The sequence below is a fragment of the Megalobrama amblycephala genome, linkage group LG3, assembly GCF_018812025.1.
Source record: "Megalobrama amblycephala isolate DHTTF-2021 linkage group LG3, ASM1881202v1, whole genome shotgun sequence".
Taxonomy (NCBI): Eukaryota; Metazoa; Chordata; class Actinopteri; order Cypriniformes; family Xenocyprididae; genus Megalobrama; species Megalobrama amblycephala.
In genome coordinates this window covers 48,662,795-48,680,685 of record NC_063046.1, presented here as the reverse complement: position 1 = coordinate 48,680,685, position 17,891 = coordinate 48,662,795, and the positions used below count along the sequence as shown (strand labels likewise).

Genomic DNA, 17,891 nt, shown 5'->3' with positions numbered 1-17,891 from the left:
GTCAGCTAAACAAATGTATTTAACCCTTAAACGCATGACTGTTTCGCCAATCATTCTTACATATTCGGGTCTTTATCGACCCAGATCTATATCTAACACGGAAGGATCTCTACCTGTCGCGATAGTATAAAACTCCTCTGATATTAGAGTAACAATTTCAGAAGAATAAAATAAGTCGTATTTTGTTACCTTTTGGAGCTTGAAAGGCCTCAGTTTGAGCAGATGTTTTATGCCATCACCACTGTCCTCGTCAGAGCTCATTTCCCAGTACATTCAGCAAATAATGGGCTAGTTTTATGTTTGAGGTCACGAATATAAGCCCATTCGCGATCTCAAACGTATTCTCAAAACTATATAATTTTCAACATCTTCAAAATCAATATTTTGGTCGCTAACAGCTTCACCAGATCCATCCAGTAACAGTTACAGTCATATTTGATTGCATTCAGTACTTGCTCTGCAGTAAATCGCTGAGCCATTTCATGTTTTTCTTATTATTTCGTTTTCTGTCTAAATGAGTCGGTACTTCAACATTGTGTATCAGACATTGCCACCTTGTGGAATAAAGGTGAATTGCACTTATTCCGTCATCTAAGATTCAATTACTGTTGTGCAGAAAAAATATACGTACACTCATACACACCTCGGGTCGTTTGCGACCCTATACAATTTTAATTGAATAAAATTAATACAAAAATAGGCATTCTTTTATAATTTTATGATTTTTTTCTTGTTATATACTTTATAATGAATTGATTGAGGAATACCAAGAAGGTTGATGTCTAACTTTAAAAAATGAATGAGGAGGAGGGTAGTGAATGACGTCCCGGGTCACTAAAGACCCGAGGTATGCATTTAAGGGTTAAACACACACAATACACCATCGCATTATCCCTGGATAAGTTTTGAATCGCTATAATGAATATAAGGTATAGTGAATGATGAATAATGAATTTATGAATTCACTACGTTCGTGTTGTTTACATTATATGCACTTAAGCACCTATTGCCAACAAAAGACATTTGATGCAGTTTTACTCACCACCTGCGGTTCATTATTGCTCAAACGATCTGTAAATCCAGTGTCAAACTGGGCTTTGTTTATGAAACCATAATCGCCGATCCTGAGGGCTTGAGCAGCCATGGAAAACAAGCGATATTCTCCATTTATTTTAACCAATAAAAAATTGATTGCAACTATCAGACACGACTTTATCCTTATTTTGATAGTTATTTTAAGGCGATTTCTATGGTTATTTTAATGACAAATATCAAGAGCGCATCAATGTAATGCGTGTGCACAAATCTCTCAGCTCAACTTAACGCTGGGTTCTTTGGGAAGCAAGGTTATCTTTCCCTCACAACCAAAAACACTTCTTTGGTGACATTGTTGATTACGTGGTCTAAAAACAAAGTGACAAATCTTTCTCAAGCAAGTCCTGTGCAGCACTGCCGATGACTTCCGTAACCTGAATGAAGCACGTTGATGGGCGTGCTCTTGCTCTCTCGCTCCAGTCGATGTGTGCTTGTGCGCTCTTCCAGAAGAAGTGCCCGTACAAGGAACTCCGCCCTTTTTTACGTAATAAAGGGCCATGCTCGAAAAAAACTCTCTGAAGTCTGTGAGAAATCTGAAGAGTATTTTTGGCACAGAAATACTCTGTTTTATGTCCAACTCATTTTTTGAAACTTTGGCCATGTTTAGCATGAGAATCCAACTCTTTAACAGTGTATATAATTCAGAATGCATGAAATAGCATTAGACCCCACCCCCACCCCTTTAAAGCAACAGATTTACCTAACTTGGCTTTGACTTGTAATTTTGGTTACATATAACTTTTTAAAATAATTCATATAACTAAGTATTTAAATAAATTGCTTCAACTTAAAAAACAACAACAACAACAACAAAAACATTACTTAGTTTAATATATCATATATTTGTTTGCTTAGGTAAACTGTAGTCTTTAATGAAATTTAATATTTTATAGATAATTTGATGTCAGACAGTCTTTTAATGCATGGCTCTTGGCCAGATTAAGCTACAACATGCAGCAAATTACTACGGATATTCAAAACATTGGCTTGTGTGGTTCTAAACATTGGCTTCTAACAGTCATTGCCTGGTGAGAGAGATAGGACAGACTGTCCTGTTGAGCGGGTTCAGAACAGAGCAGTTGTTGTGAAAGCTACTGATATGCACAATATATACTTTGTGGTTCTGTTAACAGAAAAGCAAGTAATTGCTGGTCTTCCCGTTTCCAGCACTGGTTTCTACTAGGGGTGTCACGGTACACAAAAATGTACCTCGGTATTGAAGTCACAAAACAGGAATCCATGATAGCTCTTTGAATGGTTTATATCATTAAATAAATCAATCACTGTAATACTAATCCCAGACTGCACTTAGAGACCTCGCAGAACACCAATGGAAAGCAGCTGAGAGGTAACCAAACAGTATCAGTTCTCCTCTGATGGCACAACAGCAGCAGAAATTAGACTTAAAAGCCAAAGCCATGAATCTATCATCAACATCTCCATTGCTACACATCAACACCATCATATACAATACTAAGCCTCCACAAACACACAGAAGAAAACACCATCATGCACACTGTATGACCCTCATATAACCCTCAATTCTTCATATTAATATTCTCAGTTTGACTTTTTTTTAAACTCTTTTTAAACCATTAAAAAAGTCACAATGAAATACAGGTTACAGGTTAAATATAACTTAAGCTCCATGGACAGCATCTGTATCCGTCTATCAATTATCACCGAAAATAATGTTGACTTGTTGCTCAGTTTAATGTCCTTAACATGGAAGTCTAGCAAGTGTCCAAGTGTTAGTTACAGCACACTTAAATTTTTCATTATAAATTCTTGGTGATTGAGTTGTCTCGATTGTCCTATTAATGTGGGACTCATTATCTAGGTGGATGAACTGGTTGTGTATTCTTGTGGTTTCCTCCATCCTGGTCATGACAAAAGTTTAAAGACTGGATTTACAGTATCTCACAGAAGTGAGTACACTCCTCATATTTTTGTAAATATTTTATTATATCTTTTCATGTGACAACACTGAAGAAATGACACTTTGTTACAATGTAAAGTAGTGAGTGTACAGCTTGTATAATAGTGTAAATGTCCAAATTGGGCCCAAATTGTCAATATTTTGTGTGGCCACAATTATTTTCCAACACTGCCTTAACCCCTTTCAGGCATGGAGTTCACCAGAGCTTCACAGGTTGCCACTGGAGTCCTCTTCCACTCCTCCATGACGACATCACAGAGCTGGTGGATGTTAGAGACCTTGCGCTCCTCCAACTTGTGTTTGAGGATGCCCCACAGATGCTTAATAGGGTTTAGGTCTGGAGACATGCTTAGCCAGTCTATCACCTTTACCCTCAGGTTCTTTAGCAAGGCAGTGGTCATCTTGGAAGTGTGTTTGGGGGTCGTTATCATGTTGGAATACTGCCCTGCGGCCCAGTCTCCGAAGGGAGGGGATCATGCTCTGCTCATTCATGGTTCCCTCAATGAACTGTAGCTCCCCAGTGCCGGCAGCACTCATGCAGCCCCAGATCATGACACTCCCACCACCATGCTTGACTGTAGGCAAGACACACTTGTCTTTGTACTCCTCACCTGGTTGCCGCCACACACGCTTAACACCATCTGAACCAAATAAGTTTATCTTGGTCTCATCAGACCACAGGACATGGTTCCAGTAATCCATGTCCTTAGTTTGCTTGTCTTCAGCAAACTGTTTGCAGGCTTTCTTGTACGTAATCTTTAGAAGAGACTTCCTTCTGGGACGACAGCCATGCAGACCAATTTGATACAGTGTGCGCCGTATGGTCTGAGCACTGACCGGCTGACCCCCCACCCCTTCAACCTCTGCAGCAATGCTGGCAGCTATTTCCCAAACACAACCTCTGGATATGACGCTGAGCACGTGCACTCATCTTCTTTGGTCGACCATGGCGAGACCTGTTCTGAGTGGAGCCTGCCCTGTTAAACCGCTGTATGGTCTTGGCCATTGTGCTGCAGCTCAGTTTCAGGGTCTTGGCAATCTTCTTATAGCCTACGCCATCTTTATGTAGAGCAACAATTCTTTTTTTTCAGATCTTCAGAGAGTTCTTTGCCATGAGGTGCCATGTTGAACTTCCAGTGACCAGTATGAAAGAGTGAGAGCGATAACACCAAATTTAACACATTTAACTCCTCATTCACACCTGAAACCTTGTAACACTAACGAGTCACATGACACCGGGGAGAGAAAATGGCTAATTGGGCCCAATTTGGACATTTTCACTCAGGGGTGTACTCACTTCTGTGGCCAGCGGTTTAGACATTAATGGCTGTGTTGAGTTATTTTGAGGGGACAGCAAATTTACACTGTTATACAAGCTGTACATTCACAACTTTACATTGTAGCAAAGTGACATTTCTTCAGTGTTGTCACATGAAAAGATATAATAAAATATTTACAAAAATGTGAGGGGTGTACTCACTTCTGTGAGATACTGTAGTTTGCACAGATTAGGTAGGCAATTTATTCTACCAGTTTCATGCTGTAACGTAAAATATAATCTTCAAACAATGTGATAGTTGAATATTTTTTAATATGTTGTTTTATTGCTATTGTACATACACTAAAGTCTAGGGTCAGTAAGAGTTTTTTTGTGAAAGAAATCAATTCTTTTATTCAGCAAGGATGAACAAAAAAGTGACAGGAAAGACATTTATATTGTTACAAAAGATTCCTATTTTAAATAAATGTAGTTCTTTTGAACTTTCTATTCATCAAAGAATGCAAAAAAAAAAAAAAAATAATACATTACGGTTTCCACAAAAATTATTTAGCAGCACAATTGTTTTCAACATTAGTAATAATCAGAAATGTTTCATGAGCAGCAAATCAGCATATTAAAATGATTTCTGAAAGATCATGTCACGCTGAAGACTGGAGAAATTATGCCAAAATTCAGCTTTGACGTCACAAGAATAAATTATATTTTAAAATATATTTAAATAAAAAAATAATAATATGAATAATAATATTTTTACAAGGTTATTGTTTTACTGTATTTACAGCCTTGGTGAGCATAAGAGACTTCTTTCACAAACATTAAAAATTGTACGGACCACAAATGTTTGATAGTGTATGTTTTTGTTCATTTTTACAGACACAGACAACACAAAATTACAATTATTAAGATGACAGAATCTAAATACTCTTATAATTAAAAATTATTTTTAAACGTAGCATCAGGCCACCAGCAAATATTTACTGTTCACTATAAACTCCTGGCAAAACACTTTCCTGAAACAACACAGGGATTAACACAGTGAACTACTTTGTCTATTATAGGAGACAACTTAATCTTCAACAATTTCATGCCAACTGACCTCTGTCTCCTCATCCACTCCGGCCCCAGACAGAATCCAGCCATCCCATTGGTCCACATGATGTGTGTCTTGATCGCTCTCTCCCATTGGAAGACAGAAGGCACTGTGAGTGTTTCATTGGATCTGTGATTCATAGACTCGTCCAGACTGATGCTCATGTTGGCCAACCAAATTTTAGCCATGGTGAAACAGCAAACTCTGTAGAAGGTGAAAATAATGTTATTTAAAATACTTACACATTGTTATTCATTTAAAAAATCTTGAGGATTTCATAAGTCACAATATTACCACAAAAAAAAGAAAAAGAAAGAAAAAAGACGTGTAAATTAATATTATAGTCTGTAAGTCATGTCTTTCGAGTTGCACTGAACATTAAGTGGTGACAATACAATACCAAATTGTTTCTTGTATTTTTGACTGTTTTAATGGCCTCATGCTTAAAATAACTCGCTGCACAAAAATGTGATGTGGTCAGCATAAATCATGTGCTTACTGCAAGTATTTCATACTTTTTTTGATCATAATTTAAGGATGTACATTAGAGCTGCATGATTCTGGATAAATTGAGAATCACAATTTTTTTTTCCATTTCAAAATGAGGTCACGATTCTCCCACGATTCTGAACAGACAACTAAACAAAACAACATGTAATTTACTAGAGGTTCTAACAAAATATTAATTTCTGCAATGTATTTAAAATGTTTTGAAAAAAAAAAAAAAAAAAAAAAAAAAAAAACGTTAGAATGAATGATTCAATGTTCCACTCATAAATACTTCACTTGTTTCATTACTGGATGAATCAGTGTTTTTGAACAAATCTCTTGAATGAATGATTCAATGAGAAATATTTTTTTTTAACAGTCACTTGTCGCCACCTACTGGTGTAACAATGTAATAGATTCAGTTATTTGCTCTATTTTGATCACTTCTGGAGACATCACTGTTTATATCCGAACTATAAACTTTTATCCCAGTACATATGTGATAATATGAATATTTGTAAAAAAAAAAAAAAAAAAAAAAAAAAATGTATACTGTCTGGTTGAAAATACTGTTCGTGAAGCTGTTTCATTCCTATACATAACAATTGCTCTCTCTGGGTCAGCGACAGCATCAACGCAGATTTGAATGTGATTTTGTAAAAATGATTTTTGATAATCGTGCATCTCTAATGTACATATTGGCATCTACTAAATGACAACTTAATTTGCACCAAAACTGAAGCGATTTATTGGACGCATAGTCTAGACCAACAATTTTGCTATCATAACTTATTTGTATTAAACAGTTTTCACCTTGCTGTCCACAACAACATCAGAACATCCCAGTGACTTAATCGTTGGTCGTGACCCACTAATTGAGAACCACTGCACAAGTGTACAAAACAGACGCAACATTCTGTGTAATTCCAAGACGTGCTCACATGATCATCAGCACTGGCATGTTTTGTTTGTCTTCATGTTTGGCATGAAGAAACAGGCTGGAGTTTTGTACTGCCAAACACAAAGGAATCTGAACAATCTTCATTTTCTGAGCATGTGCTGCCATCTAGTGGAATGAACAACACAGAGATGTTCCCTTAATGGTAAAATAAAATAACATAAACATTCAAAAAGAAAGTGATGCTGAATAGTTAAAGCAACCTTTTAAAATGTAGGGACAAGGAGTAGGAGAGGTCAGCTTAAACCACTTATCTGAGCAGAAACAATAATTCAAGTAATACCATAATTCATTTTTCTCCATACAGACATGTTTAAAGCCAGAAATAAATGTTCTCTCTAAACATTTACAGCTCACAATAATAACACATCACATCAGCAATAATACAAGCCCAGCAAACCTGCATTAGACTACTGACATGTCAGGTGTTAGAGGGTTGTTGAAACAGGGATTGTGGTTGGTTTGGGATGGTTGCTAGGTGGAGTGAGGTTACCGGAGTTCGGGTAGCAAGTATGGAGGGTGTATCAGTAATGTAAGACACATCAATGCTGTTCAGATTTTCTCATACAAATCGCATAGAGGCATTGTATATGTAGTGTATTGAAGATACAACACGAGAAATAAGAGATGGGTTTAATTTATGCAAATTTGCTAATATTTAAAAAACGGCCTAGATGGCAGTCCTTATTTTTTTTTCTTTTTCTTTCAAAAAGTTCATTGTGTGATTGTGCAATTCAACAGTGAAATTAGAGCTGCACGATTCCAGATAAAATAGATTCACAATTCTCCCAAATAAACAATAACATGTAATTTACTAGAGGTTCTGACAAAATATTTATTGCTGCGGTCTATTTAAAATGTTTAATTAATTTTAATAATTTTTTAAAAATCGATTTGAATGAATGATTAAATGTCTCATAAATACTTCATTTGCTTCATTACTGGATGAATCAGCATTTTTGAACAAACCTCTTGAATGAATGATTCAACAACACTACTGGTGTACACCACCACCTACTGGTGTAACAATGTAATCGATACAATCTTTCTTTGAAGCATTATGTTTCAAAAGGTGATTTGCCCTGGTTTGATAGCTTCTGTAGACATATATGTGTTTGTATACAAACAATAAACTTTGATCCTACTACTTTTGTGATCATTTGAATTATTGTAAAACAGAATGATACTAGAGCTGCATGATTCTGGATACACTGAGAATCAGGTTTTGTTTTTTCATATAGTGATCACAGTTGACCCTTCACCTGGAGTTTGATTGACAGGCGATCTAACCAATCATAACGCAGAATCCGCCATTTTATCCGACAAAGCAGTCAGGGGAGTTAGTAGATTAACATTGGTGGACTTGAACTTGAAATATTATGTGTACTGATGACTTTCTGTGGTTGAAATGTGGTTCATTCATGTTTATTTGATGATATAAATGAACTAGTAAGAAGAGATGATCGGTTCATGAGCTGCTTGAACTGAGGCGCTACAGCGATCTGTCACGACACATTAAAGAGCCACAAAACCAAACTGAAAAAAAATCACTTGTTTCATTACTGGATGTTAGTGTTTTTGAATAATGTAATCAATCATTATTTGAAGTGCCAACTTACTTTCAAAAAGTGATTTACTCTATTTTGATCACTTCTGAAGACATCAGTTTTTATATACCAACTATAATCTTTTATCTCAGTACTTCTGTGATGATTTGAATATTTGTAACGCAAAAATAATGATACTGTTTGGTTGAAAAGCCTTTTTTTTGAAGCTGTTTCATACCTAAATTGCCTAACTGCCTTCTCTGGGTCAGCGGCAGTGCAAACGCAGATTTAAATGTTCCTCTGTGATTTTGTCAAAGGTTAAACAGACATGGCTGATTTGTCGTCATTTAGGAATGAGATTGTGTGGGTGTTTGAATTGAGATCACGATCTTTTAACAATTAATCATGCAGCTCTAAATTATACTGGTTGAAAGACTTTTGAGAAGCCGTTTCATACTTATGAAACTGTAGCTGGGGTATCCAGAGCCCCAGTGCAGGCTGTTGCTGTTGGCCCCCCTGAAATCGCATTCCGGGGTGGTTCAATAGACGTGGCCGAATTGTTGTCATTAAGAAATAAGATTGTCTGGGTGTTGGAATCGAGATCTTTCAATGATTAGTCATGCAGCTTTAAGTGAAATCAAAGAGCATTCATAAAAATACCCATTTTGAGTCTGTCTAAAGCTTCAAGACTCGTTTTACAATAGTTCTGTAAAACAACCTCAACTGAGGATAACGCGACCCAGGTCTGTTCTGAGAGGTTCCCAGAAATCAGGGCACGGCTAACTGTATATAAAGATAATCGTCATCATGTGTAGTTCGGACAACTTTTAAAATCTGGATCCTGAAGCAAAATAAGTTGAGAATCGCTGAAACTAATGTGCAAGTCGGAAATATCGTAATTACAAGTGAAGTCCTATTTATGAGTTGGAAAATTCGAAAATCTAGATGATACACAAGTTGCAGAGATGGACGTTGGTGTTGATTTTAAACTTGGCGGAAACACTGATTTATAATGTAGTTTGTATCACATAGAACAGCAATAACCCCTAGAGATCACTGAGTGGAAAGCAAGTCTGTAGTGAATTATAATGAAGGACTTACTTACTGCATAGTATGTGAAAATCCCATGAGGCCATAGGAAGGGGATTTATGATTGGCAGTGAAGTGACGCAGCTGACTCTGGCATGTGACAGTAACATCATGGCAGATGTAGTATGTCCAAATTTTATTCATACTACCCATATTTATACTACATAAAGTGTGCTTTTTTTAACAGTTTCTAAGTAAATTCAAAATCAAATGTAGTACCTACTCAGACAGCAAGCGATTTCGGATGCAGCAAAGGTTTTTTGTTTTTATTTTAGCTTGATCTTATTTGTCCCAAAAGTACCAGAGGTTTAGACTTCATCCTGATACCTATAGGCCAGGATGCATGAAGTTTGTTCAGTAACTGCTGCCTCTTCACAGCAAAGCTGTTTGTTTCTATTATCTGCCTCATACCACACATAATAATGGCTGTTGTTTATATTCAGTCGGTGCTAACACATTTTCGCACATTTCCTTTAGTGTGGCGGCTGTGGCCTCATTGTGTTCACGGCACACTAAGCACTGAAAGTGCCAAATGAAGTTTAGTAAAAATGTTATTATTAACTCAGTCAATTACATGACACAACTGGTCACCAATGTGACCCACTCCATGTAGAATAAACCAGCTTTTTCTATTAGATTGATATGACTGGAGTTTTCACCTCAATAAATAATAATAATAATAATAATAATAATAATGTAAATCATTTTTTAAATATATTTATCAAACAGAACTATTGATATGTGCAAAACTTCAATTGGAAAAAATACTGAGTGTACTTTTAACTGAAGACTAACCGCCGCCATGACCCTTCCTTCCCAAAAGCGTGGCAGCTCTCAGAATCTAGAAAGCTCTGAGGGGAGGCGCTTTAGCGGTGCAGCAGCGCCCCCCTGCGGTCACACAAGGAAAACACAGGAGGGAAAAAGGGGGCGGCGACGCACAGTCAGCAGCAGTAGAAAGGAAGAGAAAACAGAAAAAAATTCAAATGTTCTTCCTGGAAAATCTCTGATCCCGCCACAACTTCACCACATGACATTTCCGAAAGAAAATGCGACACTCTAAAGCGCCCACAGTCAGGCCCAAATCTCATTCAGCGATTATCTGACATTTAATTATTTAACTATGTGAAACCCTCACATTCACAAACGTTTATAACAAATGGGAGTTTTGCATTCATCATTACTTAAAATATAAAATAAAAATTATATATATATATATGCATGTATAAATGTATATGTACTGTGCTATATAACAATAGTATTTCTAAAACAGACGATTACATAATATTAAACTCCCACAGTCTTCCCGGTTCACATTAACTGTGATCTCACTCGTGTTTCTGGTAAAGGGTGGGCAACTTTATCCACCACTCATATGGAAACCTTCACTCACTTTCAGTTTGCAACCATCACATAATGCCTGTTAATTTCATAAACCTGTGAGGAAATTAAAGGCGGGAACGGATCACGTTTCCGACACGTTTCTTCGCATTTCACACCTAGTGACTCATGGCAACATAATACGGCTATTATTAGAATACAACAGGCGTAAGATGCCCGATCCATATGCAGTGTTTACGTGGTGCATAAAGTCCAGAAAGTGTCTGTCTTTACCTGCTAATGCACGAAGAGTCAAACTGGGAGGTGGCTTCTTCTCCTCGCATGTCCTCATTGTAAAAATGTAAGCTAAAAAAGCAACTGCGCAGTTGCTTTCGTCTCGTGCTGTGAATGAACGCCGCAGAGCGCGATCCGTCAGCACCTTCATCATGTCATACAGGAGGATTTTTGAATCGCACACTGTAAAATGTCGGCGCAGCTGCGTTATGAAACCACTGTAAGAGGAGATGATGTGACACACACATCAGCGAGCAAAATTGTTCCAGAGTCTTCTCCTCCAAAACGCACGCGCCCATCTCACGACTCCTCTCTGGTCTCGTAATATGATGGCCAAGCGAGGATGGTACCACGGCGCGAGACCCTCATGTCCACACACGAGTTTCATCTGAGGAGATGTGCGTCTGGAAATTGCGCAGTTTTTAATCCGCTGCAAACGCAGGCACTCCCCTCTCTCTGCCTGTTTCCCTCTGCACTCTTTCGAGCTGCTGCTTCCCCTTCTCTTCTTCTTTCTCCTCCTCCCAAGTACTCGTTTTCCCCCCTCATGCAGGTTTATTTTCGGTGGACGAGTCTCTCTTGGACCCGCACCGCCCCGCCTCCGTTTCTCCCGGACGCTCAAGACTTCCAAATTCCACCATCACTCACTCCGTCTGAGCAGGGAGCAGCGTGTCCGTTCCCAGCGCTGCTTTGAGGGATAATGTGGGGCTGGTAGTGTTGATGGGGATATATTGATTTTGTGTCATCTCTAGTGAATTAACTCTTCTATTGTCTTCAGGTCATTTATGATCCCCCCCCCCCCCACTAAAAAAAAAAAAAAAAAAAAAAAAAAAAAACCTTTTTAGAGCTGGAAATAGGGTTTGTGACAAGAGTATCTAAACAAACAACACATTTAAAAATATAATATATATAATTATATATACTATATATATATATATATATATATATATATATATATATATTTTTTAGTTTAAAACAGTGTTCCATCTGTGTTCATTATGGGTCAAATTGGCTTTCACCTTTGGCATGTTATTCAGCATTAAAAATATTTGACAATTTCTAGCCCCCCATTTTGTGTACAAGTGTACATGTTGAACTTGCGGCCTGTTGTTGCCTATGTTCATTTGTGAATTTATTTATGAAATATGAACTTGCGGCAGAATTTGTTACAAAATACATTACGCAATGAAACGTGGAAAGTGAAAAGGAACACCCTGTGTATTTAGTGTTATAATCAAAGAATTATTAATTATTCAGTCGGTGCTAATTATTAATTTTAATTAAGGGTGTCTTTAAACCTGTTGCACTGCACTCATGAATGCAAAAGCATATATCCAATATGTTTTTGATCAAACTGTACAGATTTATTTCACTAATTCCATTCAAAAAGTGAAACTTTTATATAATATATTTATTCATTACACAGGCTGATGTATTTCAAATGTTTATTTCTTTTAATTTTGATGATTATAACTGACAACTAAGGAAAATCCCAAATTCAGTATCTCAGAAAATTAGAATATTGTGGAAAGGTTCAATATTGAAGACACCTGGTGCCACACTCTAATCAGCTAATTAACTCAAAACACCTGCAAAGGCCTTTAAATGGTCTCTCAGTCTAGTTCTGTAGGCTACACAATCATGGGGAAGACTGCTTACTTGACAATTGTCCAAAAGACGACCACTGACACCTTGAACAAGGAGGGCAAGACACAAAAGGTCATTGCAAAATAGGCTGGCTGTTCACAGAGCTCTGTGTCCAAGCACATTAATAGACAGGCGAAGGGAAGGAAGCCGTATACCAGAAAGTTTTAGAGCACTTCATGCTTCCTGCTGCTGACCAACTTTATGGAGATGCAGATTTCATTTTCCAACAGGACTTGGCACCTACACACAGTGCCAAAGCTACCAGTACCTGGTTTAAGGACCATGGTATCCCTGTTCTTAATTGGCCAGCAAACTCGCCTGACCTTAAACCCATAGAAAATCTATGGGGTATTGTGAAGAGGAAGATGCGATATGCCAGACCCAACAATGCAGAAGAGCTGAAGGCCACTATCAGAGCAACCTGGGCTCTCATAACACCTGAGCAGTGCCACAGACTGATCGACTCCATGCCACGCCGCATTGCTGCAGTAATTCAGGCAAAAGGAGCCCCAACTAAGTATTGAGTGCTGTACATGCTCATACTTTTCAGTTGGCCAAGATTTCTAAAAATCCTTTCTTTGTATTGGTCTTAAGTAATATTCTAATTTTCTGAGATACTGAATTTGGGATTTTCCTTAGTTGTCAGTTATAATCATCAAAATTAAAAGAAATAAACATTTGAAATATATCAGTCTGTGTGTAATGAATGAATGTAATATACAAGTTTCACTTTTTGAATGGAATTAGTGAAATCAAGTTTTTGATGATATTCTATTTATATGACCAGCACCCGTATTTTTGATCAAATAATTGCAGCCTTGGAGAACATAAGAATCTTCTTTCAAAATTAATAATAATAATAATAGTGTTGTCAAAATTAGCATGTTAAAAATATTTAACGCAATTAATGCAGCATCCGTTTTCTCCGTCATATTTGGCAAGCGTTACATTATATGACCGCGTTATTATTTACACAAATGCGTTTAAAGGGGACCTATTATAAAATTATATATGTAATATATGTGCCTCTAATATGCTTTTTTTACTCGTCTCTGGATCTGCATCATCTAAACCCCAAAGTCCGGTTAAAACTGCCAGTCAGTCTCTACAATCACTGTGTTGCTCTTGGAGAATTGCTCGCTGGCCTCGTTACATACATCGGGGTTCTCGTCGCAAACAGTGTATTAAAAAAGACGCTGCTACAACTTCTGCTGATGGATGTAGCCTACTATACCCGTCGTCTGGTCTTCCTTTCGCCGACTGCGCACAAATACACGTCATGAGGATGGGAATGTACACCTTGTGAATCTCCTTCGTCCGAAATTACCGGGTGCTCCGCCAGGCATTACGTCATCCTCAACGACAGTTAAAATGGCTCTAGTGAATGCTAGGTCATTGTCTAATAAAACTTTCATTTTAAATGACTTTTTTTTTTTTTACCTCTCATGCCTTGGATTTTTTATTTGTGACTGAAACATGGTTAAAGAATGATGAACTGTCGTCTCTTGGTGAACTATCCCCTTCTGACTGTTCCTTCTACAGCACTCCTAGGCCAAGTGGCCACGACTTTTAGAAACTCTTTCAAATGCAGTGTAGACGCCTACACTAGCTTTGAGGCGCAGCTCTTAAAAATGTATCTAAATGGCCCTATACTCTGTGTATTGGTGTATAGACCTCCTAAAGTCAATACAAACTTTATTGATGACTTTTCAGAGTTTCTGTCCAATCAAGTGTCTCGCTGTGACAGACTGTTGGTCTTGGGGGACTTCAACATTCATGTCTGCTGCCCATCGAAACCTATGGTTAAAAATTTGATGGACCTTATGGACTCACTCAGTTTTGTACAGTCAGTCTCTAGCCCTACACACTCTTTAGGCTATACACTGGATCTTGTTTTGACACGTGGTTTTTCTGTGCATGTCTGAAGTATTTGATGCTGCCATTTCTGATCATTTCCCTGTAGTGTTTGAGCCTGTTATTCCATATGAACAGCCCGTAAGTTCTCTGTACATTATTCTCGTGTTTTTCATGCTACCACTGCTTTTGAATACTCTGAGTCTTATTCCAAGCTCCTTTCAAATTCTACTGTCTCTTTATCAACCTGTATGGATACTGAACAACTAGTTGAAATCTTCAACTCTGCCTGTTGTACTGCTCTGAATACAGTTGCTCCACTTAAACGTGAAAAGAGTAAGGCTAGATCTAGTCCTCAGCCCTGGTTAAACGCATCTACCCGCACTCTCAGACAAGAGTGCAGAAGGGCTGAGCGCAGGTGGAAAAAAGATGGGCTCCAAGTCTCCTACCAAATTTTAAAAGACTGTTTAGTTGTCTATCAAAAATCTGTTTATGAGGCAAAATCAAATTATTTCTCAAACATGATTGCAAAAAATTGATTCCAAAAGTACTCTTTAAAACCATAAATTCGGTTCTTAACCCGGTTGCTTTTTCAGTTCCTGTTGTCAATCTTGAGACGTGCACACAATTTTCAGAATTTTTCATTCAGAAAATACAGGATATTAGATCACACCTGCCTCCACCTGATATAGACCACTCTCAATTGATTCTTCCATCCAGTAGTTTTACAAACTTTCAACCAGTCTCTTCATCTCAATTACTCAAAATAATTTCTCAGATGAAACTTACATTCTGTCAATCAGATGTTTTGCCTGGTCGTCTGTTTAGAGAGGTTTTAGATACAATCAGCCCCACCCTCTTAATTGTAATAAACAGCTCCTTAATAAATGGGGTATTTCCAGAAAGTTTTAAACATGCTATTGTACAGCCTCTATTGAAAGGACCTCATCTTGACCCTACCGTGCATAACAACTACAGGCTTATCTCCAAACTTTGTTTCATTTCAAAGGTTTTGGAAAAAGTTGCACTTTTACAGTTTACTTCGTACCTGGATACTTTTAATATTCTAGACCCATTTCAATCTGGTTTTAGAGCGTTGCATAGCACCGAATCAGTGTTGCTGAAGGTCACAAATGACATTTTGCTGTCTATCGATTCTGGGTCTTCTGCTATCCTGATTCTTTTAGATTTGAGTGCCACATTTGACACTATTGATCACGACATTCTTTTGAAACGTCTTCAGTGTGTTGTTGGAGTCCAGGGCCTAGCTTTACAGTGGTTCGCCTCATACTTAAAGAGTAGAACTTTCTCTGTAAATATCGGGTCATTCACTTCACCCTCCGTGCCTATCCATTGCGGTGTTCTGCAGGGATCCATTTTTGGCAATTTTATTCTCCCTCTACATGCTCCCTTTAAGTTCAATATTCCAGAAATATAACATAAATTATCACTGTTATGCTGACGACCTCCAAATATATCTTCCAATTAAACAAGGAAATGACTTTTCATTAGATCATCTCTTCTTATGCCTCAATGAAGTCAAGTCCTGGATGACAAATAACGCACTGAAACTGAATGAAAATAAAACCGAAGTTGGGTTCTGCTGCTACCAACAACTCTATTAAAACACAGTTAGGTTCTTTAAGTAACAATCAAGCGGCAACCTCCCCCAGTTTCTCCTGAAGCCAATACGGAAGTAACTTAAACTGCGTGTGCAGCCGTGAATCTAGAATTGTCTTCTCTCCAGGATTTAATGTTGCCATAAGCGCAACATTATAGTGTGGGCACCCACCGGCAGAAACATTAATCGGCGCATATGCCAAATTTGCCAACAAATGTAAATCAATATTTACATAGTGTAATAGTTGTAAATTTATCTGTCTCATGTGTCCCGCATTGTCCCGCAAAATCACATCTACTGTCCTGCAACAGATCAATAGTCAGGTGGTCACCCTAGTCTAAAGTCACAATGAACACTTTTCCTTTTTTAATTACAATTTCCTCGCTCGCTGCGGCACTCATTTTCTGCTTATCAGTCGCCGATTACAGAAGAGGAATCCAGCAGACCAGGGGTGAGTTTCCCGAAAGCATCGTTAGCCAACTATGGTCGTAAGTCCCATTGAACTCTATTGGTAACGACGGAACTTGCGACCATAGTTCGCTTTGGGAAACGCACCCCAGCACGAGACATCGATATGGCGCAACCAAACTTGATACTGTTACATGATTGGCTGTTAGCGTGTCACTCCCTACGTTGCTAGGTTACCAGAGAACGGGTGCCTTTGTTAAAGGTGCTAAAGAGGACATTTTTGCAATATTACTTGAAACTGTCTTCACGAACTGATAAAAGACTATTTATTAGGTGCACTGAAAGTAACAATATTAATATACATCATCTGTGCACGAGGTAGGGCCTTAAAAACATCAGCCAATCGTTTACGCGATCATCGCGTAAACGATTGGCCCTCTGGCTTGTCAATCACTGCCGTGACGTTCCTTGTGAGAGACGTGCGCGGATTGGCCCTCTGGCTTGTCAATCACTGCCATGACGTTCCTTGTGAGAGACGTGCGCGGCTGCGCGCTCCAGTAACTTTCCACACTCCACAGGCGCTGCATGCAATGTTTTTATCAGGAGACAGGAGTAACAACTGCAGATTATGAGTTACCTGCGGTGAGTCCGACATAATGAATCCAAAAAACACGACGCAGTGAATGCCGGTAGTAAACACTCGTGTTCCGATACTCGTGCACGAGTTTTGGGAGGCGTTCCTTTGAAGTGAGCCACAAGGGGGGTTGTTCTTACGCATGCGCTCATTTCAAAAACTCACTAACAGTCTTTGGATTCTCAGTATCACCTAGATTCTCAGTTGGATTCTCAGTAATCCTCTCTATCACCTTTAATGCAACCAAACTTGCTTCGCAACATCTGTTTTCTTCCGACAAAGAATAAAAAATATTGAACGTTTTATCAAACACATTTTTTATTGATATCGATCACGAGTCTATCGCGATACATATCGTTATCGTTTTATCGCCCAGCCCTAATCCATAGCAAAAGTGAAACAGTTTCTTTCTAGGAAAGACCTTGAAATTGTGATCCATGCACCAATTTCTTCTCGATTGGACTTTTGCAACTCTCTTTATGTTGGCCTACCTCAGTCTACACTGTCTCGGTTACAGATGGTTCAAAACTCGGCAGCCAGATTGCTGACAGGAACTAGAAAGAGGGACCATATCTCCCCTGTCCTTGCCTCATTGCATTGGCTACCCATAAAATTTTGAGTCGACTTTAA

General features: G+C 38.2%; 1 protein-coding gene across 2 annotated transcripts in view; it reads right to left on the bottom strand.

Annotated features, from left to right (window-relative positions):
* kdm6ba (lysine (K)-specific demethylase 6B, a) overlaps positions 1-11,846 on the bottom strand; it is a 112,324-nt gene extending 100,478 nt beyond the window's left edge. For both annotated transcript variants that reach the window (XM_048185866.1, XM_048185867.1), the window contains exons 1-2: positions 11,101-11,846; positions 5,413-5,610 (exon numbers count right to left, since the gene is read on the bottom strand). The gene's annotated coding sequence lies outside the window, so the exon portion shown is untranslated. The remainder of the gene's footprint in view (positions 1-5,412; positions 5,611-11,100) is intronic.
* Between the last annotated feature and the right edge of the window lie 6,045 nt (positions 11,847-17,891).